A 7,046-nucleotide genomic window follows, 5' to 3' on the forward strand; every position below is an offset into this window, starting at 1 on the left:
GGCACCATCATGATGTTTGGAAGTTTGGAGTTCATGTCCCTCGGTTCCGGCTACGACATGGTCCTCCTCCCGCCACGTGACGACGTCGAGCCTAGCCCCGAGCCGATCCCACCACAGTCAGTGCGTGGGAGACGTTCGGGACACCATGCGGGGGGCTCACGGAGGGGGCGTCAGAGATCTAGGATCTCCGACCCTACCTCTGAGGCTAGGACCCGTCCGGCCCTCCCCCCGCATATTCCTCACCAGGTCGCCCGTTCCTCCGGCCCGACAGGCGCTAGAGGAAGGGCTCGCGGGGCATCAAGCCCCGGTCCCAGGACCAACAGAGGATCATCGCGGCCTCCCGTTCCGCCCTGGTCAAAGGGGAAGACAAGGACCGCGCCCGTCCCCCGCAAGGGGGACAAAGGGGCCTCAACGTCCCGTCCTCCTCCACCTACGGATGAAGGAGAAACGGCAGCACCTCCCGAGTTACCTTTTGGGCTCAGGAACGCCGCCGCCACCTACGCCTCTTCCGTGAGCACTTCGTTGAGTGCATAGGCGGAACTTCCAGGTCACCACTTAAGGTCCACCCTGGACCTTATCTCTACACCGCCCGTTTCGTCATACCCTGAGGATCCTACCTCAGGCGACAACGAGTGGGCAGGCGCTGACTTTTTCGGGTGTGGCGACCCAGAGACCTTCATGCGCTTCCTGGAAGCCAGCAACTACTGTCTCGGCTACTCCGACTCCGATAAAGGAAGCTACGACCCATCACGAGAGTGCTTCAACTTGGAAGTCGGAGGCACGCCGCATAACGCCCAGGGGGACGCAGGGCCCTCTAGGCAGGAGAATGCAACACCACCTCCCAACCCTACTCCCGGAACCGATCTCGGCGCCCGAGGGGTAGCGTCGGCCCCCGTTGGAGGACATCGCCCTGACCTCGTGCAGCTCGACGAGCTGGAGGCCAGGCTTGAAGAAGAACGCGCACGCCTCCGACAACTCCGTGAGGCCCTGGTTCGAGACCCATCGGGCCGCGGGGATGGGGGCGAGGCTAGACGCCGCGCCCGTGACGTCAACCGCCGTATCGTCGAGGACCAAGGGGGTGACTCCCCAGTCTTCTGCACGGCCAGCCAAAACGTGATGGCCGCTGCGCTCCTCCTCAGGGCGATGCCCGAGCCATCGACCCCTGAGGGAAGAAGAGTGCGCCAGGGGTTACGTAGCCTCCTGGAGCAGGCTGTGGTGCAGAACGCGGAGAGTTCTGCCTCACAATCCCATAGCACAAGACGTCGTGGGGACCGACCCCCTCCGAACAAGGCACCAACGGTACAGGGTCCGCCGCCCCCTGACCCCCAAAGGGGCGACAAGGCCCCGTCGATACACGAGCGCGTCGGAGCAGGCGCGGACGTGCGGGCCACCCTCGAGGCCAGGCGACGCGACAGGGACGAAGCCGAGTCCCGACGTTACCGACCCCGCCGAGGTGGAAGGTACGACCCCGATCACGATCGCAGCACGTCACCAGAGCCTCCGGGTCCCCGCGTCTTCAGCGAGGCCATACGCAGGGCCAAGTTCCCGGCACGATTCCGACAGCCCGCCAACCTCACCAAGTACTCAGGGGAAACGAACCCTGAGCTCTGGCTGGCGGATTACCGCCTAGCATGCCAGCTGGGCGGCGCGGATGACGACCTGCTCATCATCCGCAACCTCCCACTCCACCTGGCCGATACGGCCAGGGCATGGCTCGAGCACCTCCCTGAGCGCATGATCTATGACTAGGCTGACCTGGTCAGAATGTTTGTCGGGAACTTCCAGGGCACATACGTGCGCCCTGGGAACTCCTGGGACCTCAGGAGCTGCCGGCAGAAGCCTGATGAGTCCCTCCGAGACTTCATCAGGCGATTCTCCAAACAGTGCACCGAGCTCCCCAACATCACGGACTCCGACGTGATCGGAGCCTTCATTTCCGGTACCACCTGCAAGGAGTTGGTACACGAGCTCGGACGCAAGACCCCCACGAGCACTAGCCAGCTGCTCGACATCGCCACCAACTTTGCCTCAGGCGAAGAGGCAGTCGGCGCCATTTTCTCCGACGGCGCAGCCAAGGGGAAGCAGAAGGCCGAGGCCACCGAAGCCTCAGGATCACGCGACCCCAAGAAGAAGAAGAAGGGTCGCAAGGAGAAGCAGGGTCAGCCGGACGACCACCTAGTCGCCGCAGCTGATCGCAAGAACCCCAAACAGGCTCCTGCTGGCCTCGGTCTCTTCGACGAAATGTTGAAGAAGCCGTGCCCCTATCACAGGGGGCCAACCAAGCACACCCTTGAGGAGTGCACCGTCCTCCGTCGGTACTATACCGACATCATCACCAAAGAGAGTGCCGAAGAGCCTCCCAAGGACGATGACCCCGAGGGGGAGGTTTTCCCCAAGATCAAGAACTGCCTTCTGATCTTTGGGGGACGCGCGGCTCGCCTCACTGCGAGTCAAAGGAAGCGCGAACTCCGAGAAGTTTGCGCAGTCAGCGCAGCTGCGCCCTCGTACCTTAAATGGTCCGAGAGCGCAATCACGTTCGACCGACAGGATCACCCGGATCGGATTCCCAATCCCGGGAGCTATCCGTTGATCGTCGACCCCATCATCGCCGAGACCCGTCTCACTAAGGTGCTGATGGATGGAGGCAGTGGCCTCAACATACTCTACGCCGAGACTCTGGCCCTCATGGGGATCAGCAAGTCCCGGCTGAGGAACGACACTGCGCCATTCCATGGAGTGGTGCCGGGACATCGTGCCCACCCCCTCGGACAGATCGATCTGCCCGTCTGCTTCGGGACCCCCGACAACTTCAGACGGGAGGTCCTCACTTTCGACGTGGTTGGGTTCCCAGGGACCTACCACGCCATCCTGGGACGACCGTGCTACGCCAAGTTCATGGCCGTCCCTAACTACACCTACCTCAAGCTCAAGATGCCAGGGCCAAAGGGCATCATCACCGTCAGCACGACCAGTCAGCACGCCTACCAGTGCGACGTCGAGTGCATTGAGCAGGCCGAGGCTCTGGCTGAGTCTCTGGCCATTCTCACCGGCCTCGGCGACTGCGACCAGGACGTCCCCGACCCCAAGCGTCATGCCGGGAGCTTCGAGCCGGCAGAGGAGACCAAGCTAGTTTTTCTCGACCCCGGGACCTCTGAAGGCAAGGCGTTGAGGATCAGCTCCAGCATCGACCCCAAATAGGAAGTGGTGCTCGTCGACTTTCTCCACGCAAACGCTGACATATTTGCGTGGAGTCCCTCGGACATGCCTGGAATACCGAGGGAAGTCGCCGAGCACTCCTTGGACATCCGAGCCGGCTCCAAACCCGTGAAACAACGCCTGCGCCGATTCGACGAGGAGAAGCGTCGGGCCATCGGGGAGGAGATTCACAAGCTGCTGGCGGCCGGATTCATCAAGGAGGTATTCCATCCCGAGTGGTTAGCCAACCCCGTGTTAGTTAAAAAGAAAAATGGGAAGTGGAGGATGTGCGTAGATTATACTAGTTTAAATAAAGCATGTCCAAAGAATCCCTTTCCATTGCCTCGTATTGATCAGATAGTTGACTCCACCGTAGGATGTGAAATTTTGTCTTTTCTTGATGCTTACTCCGGCTACCATCAAATCAAGATGAAGGAGTCCGACCAGCTCGCGACTTCATTCATCACCCCTTTCAGAATGTATTGCTACGTAACCATGCCTTTTTGCCTCAAGAACGCGGGGGCTACATATCAACGGTGTATGCTCTAGGTTTTTGGGAACCTTATAGGCAAAACGGTAGAGGCTTACGTAGACGACATCGTCGTCAAGTCCAGGAAAGCGAGCGGCCTAGTTGTCGACCTGGAAGAAACATTCCGATGCCTTAGGGCAAAAGGGATCAGACTCAACCCCGAAAAGTGCGTTTTCGGGGTCCCCCGAGGCATGCTCCTTGGGTTTATTGTGTCTGAGCGGGGAATCGAGGCCAACCCAGAAAAGGTCTCGGCCATCGCGAATATGGGCCCCATTCGTAACCTAAAGGGAGTACAGAGGGTAATGGGATGTCTAGCCTCCCTAAGCCGTTTTATTTCTCGCCTCGGGGAAAAAGGGCTGCCTCTGTATAGGTTACTTAGGAAATCTGAGCACTTTTCCTGGACCCCCGAGGCCCAGGAAGCCCTTGACAAGCTCAAGGCTTTGCTCACCAACCCTCCCATCCTGGTGCCCCCCGCCGAGGGGGAACCACTACTTCTCTACGTCGCAGCCACTGATCAGGTGGCCAGCGCAGCTATCGTGGTCGAGAGGAAGGAAGAAGGGCACGCCCTGCCGGTCCAAAGGCCGGTATACTTCATCAGTGAGGTACTCTCCGACACAAAGACCCGATACCCACAGATCCAAAAATTACTCTACGCTGTAGTGTTGGCCCGGCGCAAGCTCCGACATTACTTTGAATCTCACCCAGTCTCAGTGGTCTCATCTTTCCCTTTGGGAGAAGTGATTCAGAACCGAGAGGCCAACGGGAGGATTGCCAAATGGGCCATAGAGCTCATGGGCGATGGGTCACCTATGAGCCTCGCAAGGCCATAAAGTCCCAGGTCCTGGCCGACTTTGTGGCGGAGTGGACTGGGACTCAGCTCCCACCCCCACAAATCCAGCACGAATGCTAGACCATGTACTTCGACGGGTCTCTGATGAAAACTGGGGCCGGCGCAGGCCTTGTCTTCATCTCACCCCTCGGGGTAAGGATGCGATACGCAATCCGGCTTCATTTCCCTGCTTCAAACAATGCAGCAGAGTACGAGGCCCTTGTTAACGGTCTCCACGTCGCGATCGAGCTTGGGATCAAATGGCTCGACATCCGAGGCGACTCTAGGCTCATCATCAATCAAGTCATGAAAGAGTCTAGCTGCCATGACCCCAAGATGGACGCATACTGCAAAACGGTTCGACGCCTGGAAGAAAAATTTGACGGCCTCGAGCTTAACCACGTGTTAAGGAAGTATAATGAGGCCGCCGACGCGCTCGCCAAGATGGCATCCGAGCGGGCCACGGTCCCCCCGGATGTTTTCGTCAGCGACCTCTACAAACCTTCCGTCGACTACAAGGACGACGGGGGGTCGGACGAACCCCCAAGCGAATAGAGTGCCGACCCCAAAGACGCTGTCGCTCAAGAACAGGAGGCCATGGACATCGAGCCAGAGCCACCTGCATCTGACGACTCGCCTGACTGGCGCTACCCTTTGCTTCAACGCCTGGTCGATGGCACTTTGCCCCTGGACCAAGCCGAAGCAAGGCGCGTGGCACGTCGTGCCAAGACCTTTGTCCTCCTTAATGGGGAGATGTACAAACGAAGCCCCTCGGGCGTCCTCATGCGATGCATCCCACGTCAAGAGGGGGTTAAGCTCCTACAGGACGTTCACTCGGGGGCTTGCGGCCATCACACCGCGCCCCGGACGTTGGTAGGAAATGCCTTCCGACAAGGCTTCTACTGGCCCACCGCCATGGCCGACGCCACAGAGATCGTCAGGGCCTGTAAGGGATTCCAGTTTTACGCTCGGCAGATACATCTACCCGCTCAGGCCCTGCAAACGATCCCCATCACTTGGCCTTTCGCTGTCTGGGGCCTCGACCTAGTCGGGCCTCTCCAGAAAGCGCCCGGGGGCTTCACCCACTTGCTTGTCGCAATCGACAAGTTCTCCAAATGGATCGAAGTCCGACCCATCACAAGGATCAAGGCTGAGCAAGCAGTGTTGTTTTTCACGGACATCATCCATCGATTTGGGGTACCGAACTCCATAATCACCGACAACGGCACACAGTTCACCGGGCGAAAGTTCTTGCAGTTCTGCGACAGACACCACATACGTGTGGACTGGGCGGCAGTGGCTCACCCCAAGACCAACGGTCAAGTGGAGCGTGCCAATGGCATGATCCTCCAGGGTTTGAAGTCCATGATTTTCAACCGACTGAACAAGTTTGGAAAAAGATGGCTCAAGGAGCTACCAGCCGTGGTCTGGAGCCTGAGAACCTCCCGAAGCCGAGCCACAGGCTTCACCCCATTCTTCATGGTCTACGGGTCGGAAGCCGTCCTCCCCACTGATCTAGAATACGGGTCCCCGAGGGTACAAGCCTACGACGAAAATAGCGGCAAGACGTTCCAAGAAGACGCGCTGGACCCGCTGGATGAAGCCAGGGATGTAGCCCTCCTACACTCTGCCAAATACCAGCAGGCCCTCCGCCGATACCACGCATGACGAATCCGAGGCCGAGCCTTTCAAGTCGGCGACTTGGTGCTAAGGCTCAGACAGAGCAACAAGGGTCGTCACAAGCTCACACCCCCCTGGAAAGGACCTTTCGTCATCGCCGAGGTTCTCCGACCCGGCACCTACAAGCTCGCCAATGAAGCGGGAGAGGTCTTCAAAAACGCATGGAACATAGAACAGCTACGTCGCTTTTACCCTTAGAACTTTTGTAAAAATTTTCGTTTGTTCATCACCATGGAGGAATAAATGAAAATTTAAGTTATATGGCCCTTTTTTATCAGGGAGCCTCGGACCTGCCCAGCAGAGTCCGAGCCTCCCTCGGGGGCTACATAGGGGGGAACCCCCCGTGTCAACTCCAAACCTTTTTCCTTTTTTCGCGCAAGTTAAAAGAACTCTGACCCAAGGTCCTTTCCCCCTTTTTCTCTTAGAAAGTTTTAGGAAAACCGGAAACTCGCCCCACAAATCTTAAGGCATGAGCACTAGGAAAGGTCAGCGCTCACGAGCAAGAGACCGCTCCTACTCACCTTAGATTCGGGGGACGGATTCGGACTTCTAAAAACCACTAAGGGAAAAAGGAAGAGGACTTAGGCTTGGGGTTCCTGGCTATCGCAAGGAGCTTACCCGACCTCTCGCTGCCGAGGTCGGATCGGCATAAGGAAAAAGAAAACAGCTTAAAGAGCAATTACACAAATATCTGCATTCAACATTAAACATTGTATAATACAAGGCCTACCGGCCTCAACACCCACAAAAAGAAAAAAGAAAAACTAAGAATTCTATTGCCCTGTCTACTCAGGTCCTTGAGCCCCGAGGGGG

The sequence above is a fragment of the Sorghum bicolor genome, chromosome 3, assembly GCF_000003195.3.
Source record: "Sorghum bicolor cultivar BTx623 chromosome 3, Sorghum_bicolor_NCBIv3, whole genome shotgun sequence".
Lineage (NCBI taxonomy): Eukaryota > Viridiplantae > Streptophyta > Magnoliopsida > Poales > Poaceae > Sorghum > Sorghum bicolor.